The 19662-nt window shown below is 35.6% G+C and overlaps 1 pseudogene; it reads left to right on the forward strand.

Annotated features, from left to right (window-relative positions):
• The first annotated feature begins 2271 nt into the window (after nucleotides 1–2271).
• LOC131825565 (NHP2-like protein 1) lies at nucleotides 2272–2645 on the forward strand (annotated as a pseudogene).
• The last annotated feature ends 17017 nt before the right edge of the window (nucleotides 2646–19662 follow it).

Raw genomic sequence — 19662 nt, forward strand, 5'->3', positions numbered from 1 at the left:
ATTTGCAGAGGGCAACTAGTGAGAAGGAAGCCAATTCAACCACACAACCTCAGAAAGACTCAATTAAGCAACATGTACTCCAGAAAACAGGGTGGAAAGAAACTGAAAACAGGGATTGTTTAGTCCATATAAGAAGCAATTAGACTCTCAGGGTTCGTATCATTTCATAGCAGAGTCAAGTAATTATTTCCCTACCCCCAGAATATACTGTAAGTATATTACAGTAATATATTGTAAGTATATTCTCTGGAAAAATTATGCAAGAGAACTCTAGAGTTGAGATGTCAAACTGAAAATGGGAAGGGAGGATTACTTGAAAATCACTGAAGAGAGGAACCCATCCTGACATTTTCCCCACCCAAATTCCAGCATGCTGTCACCACATACACAGAATTTTCAATAAACATTTTAGAAACTCACTCTTACATATAAGAGGACAGCAACATTTTACCATGAAAGCATGGACCAAAAACAAAGCAACAAAGGGAAATTTGAAGGGAACAGAGGCAATGCTAGGAAGAGAAGAAATATCATTAATGAAGGGTCATAATTAATGTTCTTCAAAAAAATACTATATCCATGAGATAAAGGTAACATATTTTAGAAAATAGAAAAGAACTCTTAGAAATTATATATATATATGATTAGCCAAAATTAAAAAGTTAACAAAATGGTCAAAAGTAGAACAAAAAAGAAGAGGGGAAAATGGATGTGAAAAGAAAATAAAATTAGAAAATCGCTCCTGGAAGTCCAACATACAATGAGGAAGAGTTCCAAGAGGAGAAAGCAAATAATATTTTGAAAAGGAGGGGCACCTGGGTGTCTCAGCCATTATGTGTCTGCCTTCAGCTCAGGTCATGATCCCAGGGTCCTGGGATCCAGCCCCATATCAGGCTCCCTGCTCAGCATGAGGCCTGCTTCTCCCTCTCCCACTCCTTCTGCTTGTGTTCCCTCTCTCGCTTTCTCTCTCTGTCAGATAAATAAATAAAATCTTAAAAAAATAAAAAAAGATTTTGAAGAGGAAATTGTTTTTCAAAAATACCAGAAAGCATCTAAGAAGTGAAGGACATGAGTTTTTAGATTGAATGAACCTGCTCAGTATTTTCCAGTGAATAAAATAAAACCCTGCCAAGGCACATTATCATAAAATTTAAGAGTATAGAGAAGACCCAAAGGATTTTCAAAAAAGCAGTCTGCCTACAAAGAATTACGCAAAAGAAGCCATGAACCTTTTCAAAAGCGACTGAATGAATATGGTTTTCAACGTAGAATTCTATGTATCAATCAAAAGTGAAGATAGAATAAATCAATTGACACACAGGCAAGGTATCAAATTTTTATCTTTCATGAACCTTTTCTCTGGTGGATGTATTCTTACAAAATGAAGAAAAGATATGAAAAGAAATGGAATCCTAGAAACATGGTATCTACTATAGGATCATGAATCTCCATGATAATAGCACAGAAATTGCCAGGCTATAGGACAGGACTAGAGATTCTAGAACTCAATCCAGGGTAATCTGGAAAGCAGAGGGTTTCAGGTGGGGTGTCTCAGAGCAAAGAGATGAACTGAGAATTTTACCATGTGACAAGTTATATTGAGAGGTGGTTGACTGAGAGTTAGAGGGTGTTGGAAAACAGCCATGAGTCAAAGAAAATTAAGCAAATGAAAAAAGAAGACAACAGTTAATTCTAAGAAAAACCAGGAGTTATGCAAGAAAGGAAACATTTACACTCCATACTATAATACATTGTAACATTACAATTTACGATTTGTTATAATACCCTGCACTGCAAAGCAAGGAAAAGTATTTTCACAATTATAACACTGCATAGGTATTTAACTAAAAATTGTGATGCAGATATAGAGAGAAGAAAAAGAGAGGGCAACGGGATAGATGAGAATGCTATAATCTTCATTGCCTGTAATATAAACTCAATGTGTAAATGTGATTAAACAAGGAACACCTGTAGATACATGGACTAAATACCATAAAAAGAACCTAGAGTGTGTAAACCTGGTGATTCACAGACCTGTACCCCTGGGGATAAAAATATATGTTTATAAAAAATAAAAAATTAATTAAAAAAAAAAAGAACCTAGAAATTTTTAAATGGCTCCTTTTTTTTCAGGATGGAGAAGGAAGCATGAAGAAAAGAGTAGATGACTGCTATTTTTGGTTAAAAGACTTTAGCACTAGCCACTTACTGCTTCCCTGTGGGTGGGTCCTTTCTGTGTCCCTGCAGGAGACCACCCAGGGAGATGCAGTGATGGAAGCTGATGTAAACCCAAAGGCCTACCTCCTCCAAGACACCCTTCTCATCAAGAAACTACTGGACCTTGCTTAGCAGTCATGCAACTACAAGCAGCTTCAGGAAGGAGCCAGTGAGGCCACCAAAACCCTCCACAGAGGCATCTCTGAGTTCATCGTGATGGTTGCAGACACTGAGAGCCTGGAGATCATCCCGCACCTTGCGCTGTTGTGTGAACAGTGCGTCCTGCGTGCTTGTGAACCCCTGCTCCTAGCAGGCCCTAGGGCTGTGGGATTTCCAGGCCTGCCATTGCCTGATCTGTCACCATCAAAGTAGGCTCACAACTGAAGCAGCAGACCCAGTCCATTCAGTACTCACTGAAAGGTTCTTAGCCCAACCCGGTGGCCTCTGCTCCACTCATCACTGAGTCCACCTCCCTAGGGTTGTGTCTGTGTTAGCATGCAGAGTCTCCAGCTGCCTTCTCTTGTTATAGTCTAGTATTAAATCTGGTTTTTGCATCTTTGTATTGCTTTTGTTTTATTTTGCCGGTTTTTATCTATATGTTACTCCCCACCCCACCCCAATCTCCCATTCTACTCTCAATCTCTCTCATCTTATCCTCTCTTTTGAAAAATGACCTAATGCTGAGAACAGGAAGAATTTGAGTGGTGATACCATTCAAAGGCAGGGGAGAGCCAGGATAGAGCTCTGGTTCCAGGTTTCAGGTGCTTATTTCCTATTGAGGCAGAAGGCAGAATTAAACACCATGCACCTTGCATCCCTTGTGCCTTGGTTTACAAAGTCATTCTGTACATGTTTGCTCTCCAAGAGATTATGCATCATTTGGGGAGAAAACATGCACCCTGTGAGGTTGTAAGGTGTATGTTCAAGTGCCATCTGCTAATATAATCCTGCTATTTGCTTGGGTAAGGTGATGTAATTGCCCTTCTCCCTCAACTCCCAACCATGCCCCTGAGGGTGGCAGAGAAGCAGCACATCAAAGAAATGCACCTCAGAATTCCTGGGTGAGTGAGACAGGGGGCAGTTAAACTAGGTCTTGAAGGAGTCCAGAGTGGCCAGAAAATAGAGGGTCAACTGATGCTGGAATGAAGAAGTCTGGCAGGTTATGGAGACCTGACTGAAGCTAAAGCAGAGATGTTGGAATCCAAGGGAACATCCTCTCTGGTGAATGGAGATGGCTTCAGTGGACACTTGGTACCAGCCCTAAGAGCCCTGACTCTTATTTCCTGCCACAATGTGGGTCAGATTTATGTATTCTTTATCACATCAGAGACAGTGCTAGTGTGTCATTCTTGTGCGCACCCTAATAAATATATTCATATTCCAAAAAAGACTTACCAACATTTCACTGTTTAATTTAAAATACTGATAAACATAAAAGGTAAGTTTTGAGTGATAAGGTTTTTTTAAATTCTTTTTTATTATGGCTTTTTCATATTACAAGATATATGCAGGCTCATTGAAGAAGACTTGGAAGATACATAATAATTTGGAGAAAAAAATTAAAAACTACCCATTCTTTATTCACAGAGAATCTTGAATCTATATTGCTAACCATTCTTTATTCCTCTGTGGATTATTTTACACAACAGAAACTATTGTCTGAATATGATTTATATCTTTTTTAGCCTGATAATTTATAATCAGAAGTTTTCATACATTTAAGTATTTTTCAGAAACATTTTTATTAGCTGCATAATAGTCCATCTGGTGATAGAACATAATTTAACTATTGCCATATTTTCAAACATTTTTTTAGATGTCCCAGTTATAAACAAAGCTATTTTAAATATATTTGTTTATTGATCTTTCCCAGTGCTTTATTACCTTTCCCTAGGAAGAATTCCTGGAAATAAATTGGTAGGCTAAATGGTAAAAAACATTCTTGAGGATTTTGGCACTTGTTGCTAAATTGCTTTCCAAAAAGATTCTTCCAATTCATATTCCCACCAGCAATATATAAGACTAACTCATTTCAATGACACTGTGCTGACATTGGATTTTTCTCATTATAAAAAATAATTTAAAACTAAACCTCAAGTAAAATGGAGCAGTTTTCCCCAAGATCTTGGACTTTTTCAAATTTTTCAAAATTGGTGACAGGAAGATAAGCCTGCTAAGCAAAGTCTCATAGAAAAGAAAAGATGCAGGCCCTTTCCCCCACTGCTCATACCCTCTCTGTTATCTGTGTATAGAATAGAGAACTGGTGAGATAATTTAGAGTAAGGAAACAGAAACAAGAACTGAAACACATTATTTCAGTATTCTCCTCAATATATGAAAAATTTGTGCTGATGGAGGTGTTAGCTAACACTATGGTAGTCATCATTTTGTAATATATAAGTATATCAAATCAATAAACTGTATACATTAACTTTATGCAATGTTATATGTCAATCTTAATAAAGCTGCAGGGGGAGAAATGTGGGGGTTGTAAGGGTGTTTTGAATTATAAAAATCAAGAAATAAATACATTTATAAAAAACAAGATTCTCTGTGGTAATTTGCCTAGAACTTTCCACTTAGGTCAATGGTGACCTTACCAAGATTATAGGGACATCTCCTTTTGTGGAAGTGGGGGCCAATAAAATAATTAACAGTGGCTAACATTTACTGAAAATTTTTTTAGTAATTTAGTAAAATTTAGTAAATTTTTTTAACATTTACTGAATTTTCCTAGACATGAGACATTTTAGTACAACGTCTCAATTTAACCCACACAGTAACTCTATAAGCTAATAATTATTCCCACATTAGAAGACATTGATGATCTGAGGAGCTAACTTGCCCAAGACCCCAGAGTCTTGGCACACAATGGCACTGCCAATCCAGGGTTCTCACCTTTGCAAACAACCATAAGCCAAAAGTGACCTGAAAAGACTTCATGCTTCTGAGCTACATGCTGAAAAGTTTCAAACACAACCGTAGTCTAACTGGTTTGAAAATGGGTCTACAAGTTAGAGGCATTCTATCTTTCTTTTTGTTTTTTCTTTACCATCACCAGGACATTTTATTTTATTTTTTATTGAGTATATTTGACATAACAGTGTAAATTTAAGGTGTATGACACATTAATTTGATATATTTACATGTTGTAACATGATTGTCATTATAGTGATATTTATTTAGCACCTCCATCACAGTATATAATTATCCAATGATCTGTTCAGTGGTTGGAATAATTAGGTTCTAGTCTCTTAGGAAATTTGATTATAGTACAGTATTGTCTGTATTCATTATACTGTGCATTAGATCTCTATGGCTTGTTTACCACTTTTTGCAAGTTTGTACCCTTAAACAACATCTATCTTATCTCCCCCCCACCCCCTGGTAACCACCAGTTTACTCTACATTTTTATAAGTTTGACTTTTTTTATATTCCATATGTAAGTGATACCATATAGTACATGTCTTTGTCAGACTTATCTCACTTAGCATAATGTTCACAAGATCCATCCGTGTTGTCACAAATGGCAGGAAGCACTCCTTTCTCCTGGCTAAATAATATTTTATTATATATATGTATATTATATATTATATATATAATATATATAATATATATATAATATAGATATAATATATAATATTTTATACATATATTATATATGTATATTATATATTATATATATAATATATATAATATAGATATAATATATAATATTTTATCCATTTATCCATTGGATTAAAAAATCATACTTTTATCCATTTATCCATTGATGGACAATTCAGGTTGTTTCCATATCTTGGCTATTGTGAATGATACTGTAATAAACGTAGAGACACATATATCTCTTTGAAATACTGTTCTCATTTTCTTTGGATACATATTGGTTGTGGAATTTCTGGATCATAAAGTAGATATATTTTGAATATTTTTTAAGATTTATTTATTTCAGAGAGAGAGCGTGCATGAGCAGGAGAGAGGCAGAAGGAGCAGAGAATCCCAAGCAGATTCGGCTAAGTGTGGAACCCCATGCAAGGCTCTATCCTACAACACATGAAATCACAACCTGAGCCAAAACCAAGACTGGACACTTAACTGACTACACCACCCAGGTGTTCCATGTATTTTGAATTTTTTGAGGAACTTCCATATTGCTTTCCTTAATGGTTGGGCCAATTTACAATCCTACCAGCAACGTAAAAGTTGCTCACTACCTCACCAGTCCCCATTGTCTCCTGTCTTCTTGATAGACTGTCCTTTTTTAAAAAAAGAAAAACAAAACAAAACAAAAAACTTCCCAGGGTAATAAGAGATACATGGTAAGGAAAGGGAGAGCAGGAGCATTCTGGTTGGGGAGAGAAGAACTAGGGAAATCAAGTGATGGCGAATAAGGATCTATTCCACACTGTTTACAAAGACAGACTCTGGACTGAGAGGTGAAATCGCAGGCAAGAAAATTTCAGCTCAATGTTTTTTAACTGGTTTCTAATTACATTTTAAACTTTAAAGAATTATGCAATTTAAAGTTATTATTAACAAGAGCTCCTCAACAATGAGGCAGGCTCTCTCCTGAGATAATAAATAAAAATCAATTTCTTTTTTAAAAAGATTTATTTATTTATTTATTTATTTATTTATTTATTTATTTGACAGAGATCACAAGTAGGCAAAGAGGCAGGCAGAGGGGGAGGGGGAAGCAGGCTCCTTGCTGAACAGAAAACCCTATGCGGGGCTTGATCCCAGAACCCTGAGATCATGACCTGAGCCAAAGGCAGAGTCTTAACCTACTGAGCCACCCAGATACTCCAAAAATTAATTTCTGATAATTCTTTTGAGAAAGATTTACCTTCACATATTTGGGCTGCACATGCCATTCTTAGAGGGTAACAAACATCATTTTATTTCAGTCACCTCCTAGCTCTGCTGTTAGTTGCCAAACCACTACAACCAATAACTGTTCCCAACAGTTGTCACTAACCAAATGGGCAAAGCCCTGGTAGATGGACTCCAGGAGAAACTGTGTTCCAACTACGCTCTCCCATATACCCCCAATACATCTTCGGATTTATACTTTTCTTTCCATATTACCAATTACTCTACATATGCAGGAAACTACAACAAACCTTCTTAGACCCTCTACCAACATCTGTCAAATCTTATTGTACTATGTTTTTGTTTATTTATTTGAGAGAGAAAAAGAGAGAGCATGTGTGCATGAGAGGGGAGAAGGGGGAGAAAGAGAGAGAGAATCTTAAGCAGGTTCCATGCCCAGCATGGACCAACACAAGGCTCAATCTCACAATTTTGAGATCATGCCCTGAGTTGAAATCAAGAGTTGGAGACTGACTGAGCTACTCAGGCATCCCTTAGTGTGCTAATATTTTAAAAGAACACAAATTACAGATACAGTTAAAGACTTCTGTGAACCTCTCTTTGTTCTCCTCTCTTCCCAGGGTTAAACATCATCCCGAATTGGGTACTCACTATCCCCTTGCATGTGTAACTATTTATATACTTTTCTCTTTATATTTAGACATTAATGTATCTGTATTAGTTTCTGAGTGCTGCTATAGCAAAATACAAGTATTCCCTGCTTTTTACACCCTTTGCTTTTACAGCAAAAACAGCGTTCACTGTCTATTTTGCAATGAGCCATTTAAGAGGTAATGTGAACCCGAAGCAGCCAGAGTGACACCACCAAGCTCCTTTGCTGGGACCTACACTCAGTACCTCATCATCAACCCACCACAGCTTTGAACTGTGTCTGTGAGCATCTGTGCTTCATCTCCACTTATTTTGTATAACTGTTAGCAAGATGTGTCCTAACTATAAGAAAAGACTGAGGGAGGTTATTTTGGGGGTCCACAAATGCTCAAAATGTTTTCCATTTAAATTAACAAATAGTGTTTGCTTTATGCCCTTTTGGCTTCTGAAAAGTTTCATGGGAATACTCTAATAGCTAAGGAAACCCGCATCATAAACTTATGGCTTAAAATAATGGAATATTTTTTTCTCACATTTCTGGAGGCTTAAAGTCCAAATCAAGGTGTTGGTAGGGCCACACTTCCTCCAGCCCCTTTACAAAGGATCTTTCCTTGACTCTTCCAGGCTCTGGTAGTCCCAGGTGTTCCTTGACTTGTGGCAGCTCAAGTTCAGTCTCTGCCTTCTTGGCATTCTTTCTGGTGTCTCTGTCTTTTCCTATAAAGACACCAGTCTTATTGGATTAAATCTTATCCTAACTTAACCAATTACATCTGCCACAATCCTATTTCCAAATAAGGTCATATGTTGAGTACTAGAGGTTAAGACTTCAACAGATTATTTTGGGAGACACAATTCAACCCATAACAATGTCTGTAAATAATACCTGGAAATGATTGGTTGTTTTAAAACTTACATAAATGATATCATTCTGCAACTGGCTTTTTCTCGTTTACTTATAATTCTGAGATTAATCTGTCTCTATACTTGCAAGTGTGGTTTGTTCGTTTTAACATAAGTATGACATCATATTCCCTTGTATGAACATAACACAATTATCCATTTTCCTTTTATGGGCATTTTTGTTGCTTCTGTTATGTAATGATCACAAAAATTACTGCAATAAACTTCTTTACACACATTGCTTGTGTACCTGTGTGCCTGTTTGTCTCAGGTATAAATATAGGAAAGTGGGGACTAGGTTTGTAGGATTTGGGCATCTTCAATCTTTAGAAGGTATTGCTAAACTGCTGTCCAAAACTAGTAATAACAAATTAAACACCCACCAGCTCTATCCGGGAATTCACACTTAATATCCTTGCTAATATTTTGTACGATCCTATTTTTTATAATTTTTGTCTATATAGCTAGTGTGAAATTATTTATTGCTTTAATAATTTCATTTTCCTGATTCCTAACTGGTTGAATAATGAGGCATATCTAGTAGCCATTAAGTTTTCTCTTTCTGTGAATTGCTCATTTATATACTTAAGCTTTTTTGTTTTCTCTTGTTAATTTACTGGGACTTTTAATATATTTTGGGTCCTAACTGATTATAAATTTTGCAACCCTCCTTCAGAGTTTAACTTCTCTTTTTTCCTCATATTGACACCTTTTGAAAATTTTAATATAGTCAAATTGATGAATCTTTCTCTTTATGATTTGTGTATTTGACATGTGATTTACAAGTGTGATATTTTCCTATATTTACTTTTCAAATAATTTTCAAATAATTCAAATATGTGAAGTGATAAATTTTTTTTACCCAGATTCACCAATTGTCAACATTTTATCAAATGTGCTTTTATATTCTCTCCCTCTCTATATATACAGTTACTCTTCTGTATGTTAATATAATCAAATGTGTTGTATATTACATATTACCACAGGTAGAAAAGAATATAATTACAAATGATAATTATATAAGTATAATTCATATTATATAATTATATTACTCACTATATATTACTTTAATTAGTACGCTTTAACGTACATTTTCTAAATAATTTGAAAGAAATATCCCATTTCTTTAACACTTCACTGTATACTTCCTGAGAACAAAGACATTCACTTACGTCACCACAGTATAATTATCAGGAATTTTAACTCTGATATAAAACTATAATATATAGATCATATTCAAATTTTGTCAGTTTTTCTAATACTGTAATTTTTTGAAATTTTTTTCTGGTATATGATCCAATTATATTACATTTAATTTTATGTCTATTTAGTTTCCTTTCATTTAAACACTTCATCATGCTTTATATCTTTTCTAACATTGACTTTTTTTTTTTTTTAAGGCATACAAGCCATCTGTTTTGCAGAATGTCTCTTAGCCATCTGTTGTTTTCTCATGATTAGATTCAGGTTATGGAAGGGCACCTGGATGGGTCAGTCGGACAAGAGGCCCACTCCTGATTTCAGCTCAGGTCATAATCTTAGGGTTTCGAGATCAAGCCCTGCTTCAGGCTCTGCACTTAACATGGAGTCTGCTTGAGGTTTTTTCCCCTTCTATCTCTGCCCCTCCCCCCACGCACATGCTCTCTCTCTCAAATAAATAAATAAATCTATCTATAGATTCAGGTTATGGCTGAAATGATACATAATTCTCATAATTCTCTTTTTTTTTTTTGCTTTTCTCATTTAAATTTAAAACCGTCTATTTTTATATATGGTGTGAGGTAGAGATGTATTATCTTTTCACATGGATAACTATTATTATTAATCAAATAGTGAGTTATTTCCCCAAATGTTTATAATGATAATAAGATTTCTGCCATATGTCAATTTTTCATATGTACACAGTACCATTTCTGGGATTTCTGTCCCATTCCATGGATTTATTTGCTCATCCACATGTCAATATTGTCTTATTTAATTATTTTAGTTTCACAATCGGGTAAGATAACCTAGTCTGTTATTTTTTCATTTCAAAATTATCTTGGCAACTTTAACCTTTTGTAAAATTTCTCACACACACACACACACACACACACACAACTGATAAAGTATTTACTTGACTGCTTTGAATTAATAGGTTATTTTCCGTGCAATTGCCATCCTTAGAACTAAATCTTTCCATTAATGAACTGAACATGGTTTCTCTTTTTGTTTAGACCCTTTTGGGCAAATTTGATAAGGCTACACATAGAGACCCTATACATTTTTTCTTGCATAAATTCTGAATTATTTTCTAGGTTACGTTTTATTATATCTTTAGATGTTATATTTTCTAAAATCCATTTTGTATTTCTTTAACTAACAGATAAGAACCACAATTTGTGTATATTGATCTTATATCCAAAAACTTTACTAAACCTTCAAATCAAAAAGTTTTCAAGTTTATAGACTTTGAATGTAGATAATTACACTGCCTGCAAACAAAGACTTCCATTACATTGTGGAATAAAAACATCTTTGTACGTTTAAAGGAAATTTGCCTAACTTTTCACTATAAAGAATGTTTTTATGCTTTGAATTTCTTTGGGATTCTTTCTTTGATGTTTTAAGACTTTACTTGTTTTTTATTCTAAGTGGTCTCAAAATCCCTATTAATGAACAAATACTCTTCATTATGTTCCTTAACCCCACATTCTGTTTCTCTTCTGTTCCATTTCTCACTTCTCTTCACAGTAAATTCTGCAAAAAGTTGTCTGCATCATTATTTCCATTAATTCTTTGCATAGGCTTTCTTGAACTCATTTCAATCAGGCTTTTATCTTAGTACTCCACTGAAATTGCTCCTGTCAACACCACCAGTAATCTCTACCTGGCATCTCCTGTGTTTCCTCTCTTCTCACCCTCCCCTCCTTATTCTCCATTGCTAGATCCTTCCCCTTTTGCTCAAAATTGTGGAATGCTGTAATCTCAGCCTTCCTCACTATCTATTCCACATTGTTTGTAGGTAATTTCAGGCTGTCTCCTGACTTTAACAACCAGCTCTATGCCAGTGACTCCCTAGTATATATCTCCAGCCCAACTGCTCCCCTAAACTCCCAACTTATATATCCACCGGCCTACTTGACATCTTTGCTAGGATGTCTAATAATAAACTCATATTTCAGAAAACAAGCCCTTGACTTTTTAACAACCCCTCCCAGCAACACTCTCAATCTTAGGAAATAATATTCCCTGATTGGAGTTACCCTTGATAACAACTCTTTTGTTCACAATCCACACACAACCTGTCAGGAGATCCTGTTGATTATACTTCAAAACATATTTGTATAAACCACATACTAACATATAGATGTGAGCCAGGAGCCAATAAAAGGGAGGTAAGGTACCTCTAGAGAGTATGGGGCTGCTGGTATAAAAAGAGAGAAAAGAAGCTCTGGGTAAGTAGATAACGGTCTTATAACTAGAGGATCTGGTAGAAATCATGCATTTTTCTGATGTGTTCTCAAAACTGTGTGCCAAAATTCCTTGTGCATGCAGACAGACAAATACCATATAAGCAGAGGTGTTTGCTAAAAGGATTATAGATATCACAGTGCAGATTTCCTGCCAAGATAGTCTACTAAGCTTATGTAAAAGAACCCCCACCACAAGTACAGACAGACACATAGATAAAAAATTTTTTGTTAAAAATAACTTTACAATACATAGCCACGTTTGGAAGAAAGAAAGAAGTGGAAATTTCTACAAATAATTAATAAGACAAAAATCGGAGTCCATGTTCATTTTGGGGTCTGGAATTTGGGCTTGTCTGGGGAAGAGGGTTTACACACAAGGCTTCAGTAAAGAGCCTTCCTGTTCCTGAACAGAGAACTTCTTCCCATGAACCCAGGATTCTGCCCTAAGCAAGCTGCCCCTAAGAAGAATGGCCCACGATAAGTCTCATTCATCACCTAATTTTTTACTCATAACCAAAATCCTACAGACCAATGAGGAAAACAGTAGCATGTCTGAAAAACGGTCAAGATAACAAACCAAACTGGTCCAAGGGAAGGAGAAACAACTTAGAGAACAGTGAAGTCTTTAAAAAATCCCAGTGAATTTCTTAGAGAGATTTGAGAAGATGCTGCAGCTACTAAAAAAGTTTAGGCTGCTATGATGAAGCAGCAACTAAGAAACAAGAAAGAAATCTTGGGAATTAAAAACATGATTGTGAAAATTACAAGTGCTACAGAAGTGCTGAAAGAAAAAGAAATCTGCAAAGTAAAACCAAAGAAAAATGGAAAGCATGAGGGAAAAGTCAACAGAAACTATTTTTATAATGTGTATTGTATAATACCTGACATATATGAAAGAATATATGTAACAGCTGTAAGTTATGACAATCACATGAACACCAGTGAGTCCAGCTCCCACAGAGCATCATCAATCTGTTTATTCCGGCTCTATGCCCACTGCCTGCATCCCAACCAGAGGTAAATGTTATGACCTTGCTTTTGAAATTTTACTTTTTTTTGTACATATGAGTGTATCCTTAAACAATAGCTTGTTTGTTTGTTTGTTTTTAATTTTTAATTTTTTATAAACATATATTTTTATCCCCAGGGGTACAGGTCTGTGAATTGCCAGGTTTACACACTTCACAGCACTCACCAAAGCACATACCCTCCCCAATGTCCATAACCCCACCCCCCTTCTCCCAATCCCCCTCCCCCCAGCAACCCTCAGTTTGTTTTGTGAGATTAAGAGTCACTTATGGTTTGTCTCCCTCCCAATCCCATCTTGTTTCATTTATTCTTCTCCTACCCCCTTAAGCCCCCATGTTGCATCACTACTTCCTCATATCAGGGAGATCATATGATAGTTGTCTTTCTCCGCTTGACTTATTTCGCTAAGCATGATACGCTCTAGTTCCATCCATGATAGTTTGTTTTTAATAATTTGTTTTTAAACCCAATAAACCCAGATTTGTGGGGAGGGGTAGAGAGATATAAGGCTGTCCTTTCAAGAAGAGGACAGGACAGAGTGAGATGGAGGCAGACTAGAGTGGTGCATGGGCAAGCCAAGGGACACCAAGGATTGTGGGCAGCCAAAAAAAGCTAAAAGAGAGGCTAAGGATCTCTTCCTCAGAGCCTACGGGAGGAACCAACCCTGTTGACACCTTGATTTCAGACTTCTATTTTCCAGAGCTGTGAAACAATAGATTTCTGTCATTTTAAGCCACCAAGTGATTAACTTATTACAGCAGCTCTAAGAATCTAGTACATTCATATTGCAAATCAATGGAGAGTGGAGACATAAACATGACAAAAAGGATGTTGAGATATCTACACATATATACATGTATAGATAAAGAATATGGAGGGGTGCCTGGGTGGCTCAGTGGTTTAAATGTCTGCCTTCAGCTCAGGTCATGATCTCAGGGTCCTGGCATCGAGCCTCGCATCAGGCTCCTTGCTTGGCAGGGAGCCTGCTTCTGCCTCTCGGCCTACTCGTGATCTCTCTCTGTCAAATAAATAAATAAAATCTTAAAAAAAAAAAAAATATGAAGAAAATGGAATTAGATCTCCAAATTACTTCTCTTCTTGAAAGAACAGCAGTATTGGATTTAGGGTCTAGGATGATTTCCTCTCTATATCCTTAATTGCATTTGCAAAGACACTATTTCCAAATCAGGTCATATGCTAAGGTTTTAGGTAGACATGAATTTTGAAGGCTATATTTAGTCAACCTACTACAATGCATCAATATCAAGATTCCATATAATTGTCTCGTTCTGGGCCCTTTTTTCTTTTCCATTAACCTGCTTTTCTATCCTTGAACCAATACCACACTGTCTTAACTGTGGATACTCTGCTTAATTATTGATATGTGAAAAACAAGTCCTACTTCCTCCTCCTTTTAGAACATTTAAGCTACTCTTGGGGCTTTGCTTATCCATATAAATTTAGGCATCAGATTGTCTTATTCCTTCAAAAGTGCTGCTGATATTTTCATTGAAATTATACTGCAACTATGGAAAATTGGGGAGAAACTGACATCTTTATTGGATCCTCTAATTCATAAATATAATGTGTCTTTCCCTTTGTTTCAGCTTCCTTTAATATTTTTTAATAATGTATTATATTTTCTCCCATATCTTTTTCCATTGAGCTTTTCACTGTAGAATAATTTTAGATTCAGAGAGAAATAGCAAAAGTAATACCAAAGATCTAGGTTGACCACTCACATGGCTTCCCCTAATGTTAACATCTTATATCTTTTGTTAGGTTTATTCATAAGTAACTTGTATATTATGTTGCTTTTGTAAATGGTGAAACATAATCCATATGGTTCAGCAAATAAATAATAGGAGTCTCCAAAAATGAAAACAGAGGAGGAATTGTCAAAGAGCAAAATTTCTAAACAACAAAGAGGCAACAACCTTTAAATTGAAAGAGCCCACTCAGTTCTAAGCAAGATGAATGAAAAGTAGACTTTCACCTAGGCCCTCCCTTGTGAAATTTCAGAACACCAAGGAAAAGAGATCTTAAAAGCTGTGTAAGATTGTCTACTTTAAAATGTGTTATCCTGGAAAGCAGCTACAACATAGAACTCGGAGTCTCTGGGTTCAGTTTTTCCTTCTAAAAACACAATCTCTTTTTATGCCCTCAGTAGTTCTAAAGTGTTCTCATGCATGTCTTGGATATTCCCTGCTAAGTCTATTCCTAGGTGGCTTATACTGTTACTGTTATTTACATTACAAATTAAAAAATTTTTTCTTATATTTTCTGGTTACCACTGGTGTAGGAAAGCTATTGCTTTTTGTTTTCATTTATCCATATATGGTCACTTACTAAATTCTTATTATTTCAATATATCTTAAATCCGTATATCTGTAGTGTTTTCCTATTACATAATTACATGATCTGCAAACAATGCCAATTTTGTCTTTCTTAGTTCTCTTGTTGCTTTTTCTTTTCTTACTAGTCTGGCTGGGACATTCCAAAAAAAATTTAATAATAGCAACGATAGGGAGTACCCTTGTCACTACTTTTTACCTATAGTATTGTACTCTTAAAAAAGTGCCTTTGGTTTCAGAGTCTCTATCATCTTATAGAAGAAACAGATTAATCTTAACATATCTTTGGCATTAATTGAAATGGTCTGTTGAACCTTTTGATTTAATGAATTTAATCAAAATATCCCAACAATTGAATCATCTTTACATTTCTGGTATAAATCCTACTTAGTGAAGGTGTGGTATGAACTCAATTTTATTCTCCCCAAATTCCTAAATTGAAGCCCTAACTTCCATGGTGATGATATGGGGAGATGGGCCCTCTGGAAACCACACAGGATGAGATTCTGAGGGTCAGGCCCTCATAATGGGATTAGTGCCCTTATATGAAGAAACACCACAGAATTTTCTCCCTTACTGTCCTTGCCATGTGAGAACATAGCAAGGTCATCTATAACATAGGAAGAGAGTTCTCACCAGAAACAAATCGTGGTGGCATCTTGATCTTTAACTTTAAGCCTCCAAAACTGTGAGAAAATTTTTTTTTGTTTTTTAAGCTACCCAGTCTCTGGTATTTTGTTAAGGCAGCCCTGGCTAAGAACTCCTTCTGCCTGACTGCTTTGAGCTGGGACATCAATATTTTTCCACCATTAGACTCTAACTGAAATATTGCTACTTGGGTCTCAAACCTGCCAGTTTTTGGAATGGAACTTAACATTATTAGCTGTCCTGGTTTTGGCCCTCAGATTCAGACTGGATCTACACCATTAGCTGTCCTGGGACTTCCCCTTGCTGATCACAGTTCTCAGGACCTGTCAACCTCCATGACTGTGTGAGCCAATCCCTTATGATAAATGTGTGTTTGTGTTCTACTGGTTCTATTTCTGTGAAGAACCCTGACTAATATAAGGTGTAATGCCTTTTTAAAACACTCCTGAATTTATTTGCCAGTAGTTTATTTATGCTCGGTTAATTGTTATTTTTCTTTAGTTTTTGTATATATGTATATCACTTATACTATTAAGATTTGAAACTGGGTTTGTGTCAACCTTGTAAAATTATCTGGAAATTTCACCCTTTTTTCTATGCTTGGGCAGTTTAAATAGCAAAGACAGTAGTATATGTTTCTTGCAAGTGTGTTGAAATTTTCTCTAAAAATCATCTGGGCTTAGGGGTACCTGGGTGGTTCAGTTAGCTAAGCTTCAAACTCTTAGTTTCAGCTCAGGTCATGATCTCAAGGGTCATGAGATACAGCCCCATGTCAGGCTCCTCGCTCAGAAGGGAGTCTGCTTGAAGATTCTCTCCCTCTGCCTCTAACCCCTCCCATCCCCTTTCTTTTCCTCCCTCCCTCCCTCTCTCTAAAATCAATCAATCAATCAATCAATCAATCTTTTCTAAAAAAAATATCATCTGGGTGGCACAGTTAGGTAAGCATCTGACCCTTAGTTTTGGCTCAGGTCATGATCTCAGGGTTATGAGATCAAGCCCTGTGTCAGGTTCTGTGCTCAGCAGGAAGTCTGGCTCAGATTCTCTCTCCCTCTGCCCCTCCCTCCTATTCTATCCTGTTCCTGTCCGTCTCTCTCTAAGATAAATAAATAAACATTTTAAAATATCACCTGGGCCTAGCATGCTTATTTTCAATAATTCTGTGACAGTTTTTAAAATTATTATTTCTTCCAGTTATTTCTCCACTTAGATTTTCATCTTTTTTTGCATCAATTTTGGTCATTTTTTAATTTCCCCAGAAAATCATCCATTTTATCCAGAAGGCTTATTAGGACCATGTTGTACCTGGTGTTTTCCTTAAAAATTGTTTAATCTCATCTTTTTACATGGTGATATTCCTTAATATTATGTATTTATATAAACTTTCTTTTCTCTCTACCACCCTTATCACAGGTTGGTATATCTGAAAATTTGTATAATGGGTTGAGTTTATATAAACCAGTATTTAATAAATTTTTGTTTTTTTAATTTGGGGGGCAGTTTGAAGTACAATTGACATACAATGTTATATTAGTTTCAGATGTACAACGTAGTGATTTGACAATTCTACACATTATTCAACATTCACCATAAATGTAGTTACCATCTGTCACCATACAAGGTCATAACAATATTATTTACTATATTCCCTATGCTGTGCTTTCCACCTTTATGAGTTTGTACCTCTTAAACCCTTGCACCCATTTTGCCCATCACCCCACACACTATCTCTCTGGCAATCACCAGTTTACTCTATGTATTTAAGAGTCTATTTGTTTTTTATTTATTCTTTTATTTTGTTTTTTAGATTCCACGTATAAGTGAAATCATATATTTGTTTTTCTGTCTTACTTATTTCACTTAGCATAATACCCTTTAGATCCACCCATGTTGTTGCAAATGTCAAGAGCTCATCCTTTTTTATGGCTGAGTAATATTCCATTGTATACGTATACATCACATCTTCTTTATTCATTCATCTAGGGATGGACAGTTGGGTTGCTTTCACATCTTGGCTATTGCAAATAATGCTGCAGTAAACATAGTATTGTATTTATCTTTTCTTTTTCATTTGGGTAAATACCCAACAGTGGAATTACTAGATCATATGGTATTTCTATTTTTAATTTTTTAGGAACCTCCATACTGTTTTCCATAGTGGTTGCCCCAATTTATCTTCCCACCAACAGCATGCAACAGTTCCCTTTTCTCCACAACCTTACCAGCACTTGTTATTATTTGTCTTTTTAATACTAACCATTCTGACATGTGTGAAGTGATATCTCACTATGGTTTTGATTTGCACTTCCCTGATGATCTTTGTTGTTGAGTATCTGTGTTAGCCATCTGTATGTCTTCCTTGGAAAAAATGTCTATTCAGGTCCTCTACCCATTTTTTAATTGGATTGTTTGTAGGTTTTTTGGTGTTGCATTGTATAAGTTCTTAATATATTTTGGACATTAACCCCTTATCATATCTGTCATTTGCAAATATCTTCTCCTATTCAGTTAAATTGCCTTTTTGTTTAATTGGTGGTTTCTCTTTCTGTGCAAAAACTTTATCTTGGTATAGTCCCAATAGTTTATTTTTGTTTTTCTTGCCTGAGGTGACATTTCCATAAATACGTTGCCAAGACCAACATCTGAGAGATTACTGCTTATGTTTTCTTTTGGAAGTTTTATGGCTTTGGGTCTCACATTTATATCTTTAATCCATGTTGAGTTTATTTTTCTGTGTTATGTCAGAAAGTGGCTCAAATTCATTTATTTCCATGTAGTTGTCAAGTTTTCCCAACACCATATTCTATTTTTTCTTTTTTCCTATTCTTAATGGTTTCTTTTTAAATTTATCACTGATTTTTGCCCTCATTTTCCTCCTCCTTACTTTTTCTAGTTAAGCTTTCAGCCCTTTTTCTAATTTCTATAATTGAAAACTGGTATTGTTTTCAAACTTTGTCACTTTCTAAAGCATTTCTAGTTCTACCTAGTTCTGTGGATTTCCCATAAATTCAGATTTGGCCATATATAAAACTTGTAATGTTCTCTCAGTTGTTAATTACTCAACACACTGCACAGAACTAACTTTAGAAAAGTTAGAAAATGCTTGAAAAATTCTAAGGGGAGAAAATTAAAATATTATGGATACCTGTTTAGAAAAGGAATGGGGGTAATGATTAGGAGGTGGGCATGGAGAAAGGGAGAAAATATATACAAATCACTACCTCAATTTATGTGAAATGAGTACAATTTCTGGCCATATTTGAGACCTTGATTTTGAAGCACTTCTTAGTCCATGGAAACACTTCTTTTCAGGCTATGTAAGTGTCTCGTTGGAGAATCTTAATGAACTGGTCTAAGAATCTTTCTGTTTCCTGTTGCCTCCTTAATTTGAAGGGTAGAGAAAACCCTTGGGATGCAAACTCTTTCTCAAAAGATTTTAGACACCGCTCAAACATTTTCTGGTATTTAGTATTTCAGATGAAAAGCCCAATGATTTTATTTTTCTTTAAAAAAAAAAAAAAGATTTTTACTTATTTGGTAGAGAGAGAATGAGAGAGAGCACACGTGCACAAGCAGG

Source organism: Mustela lutreola, chromosome 2 (genome assembly GCF_030435805.1).
Source record: "Mustela lutreola isolate mMusLut2 chromosome 2, mMusLut2.pri, whole genome shotgun sequence".
NCBI classification, from domain to species: domain Eukaryota; kingdom Metazoa; phylum Chordata; class Mammalia; order Carnivora; family Mustelidae; genus Mustela; species Mustela lutreola.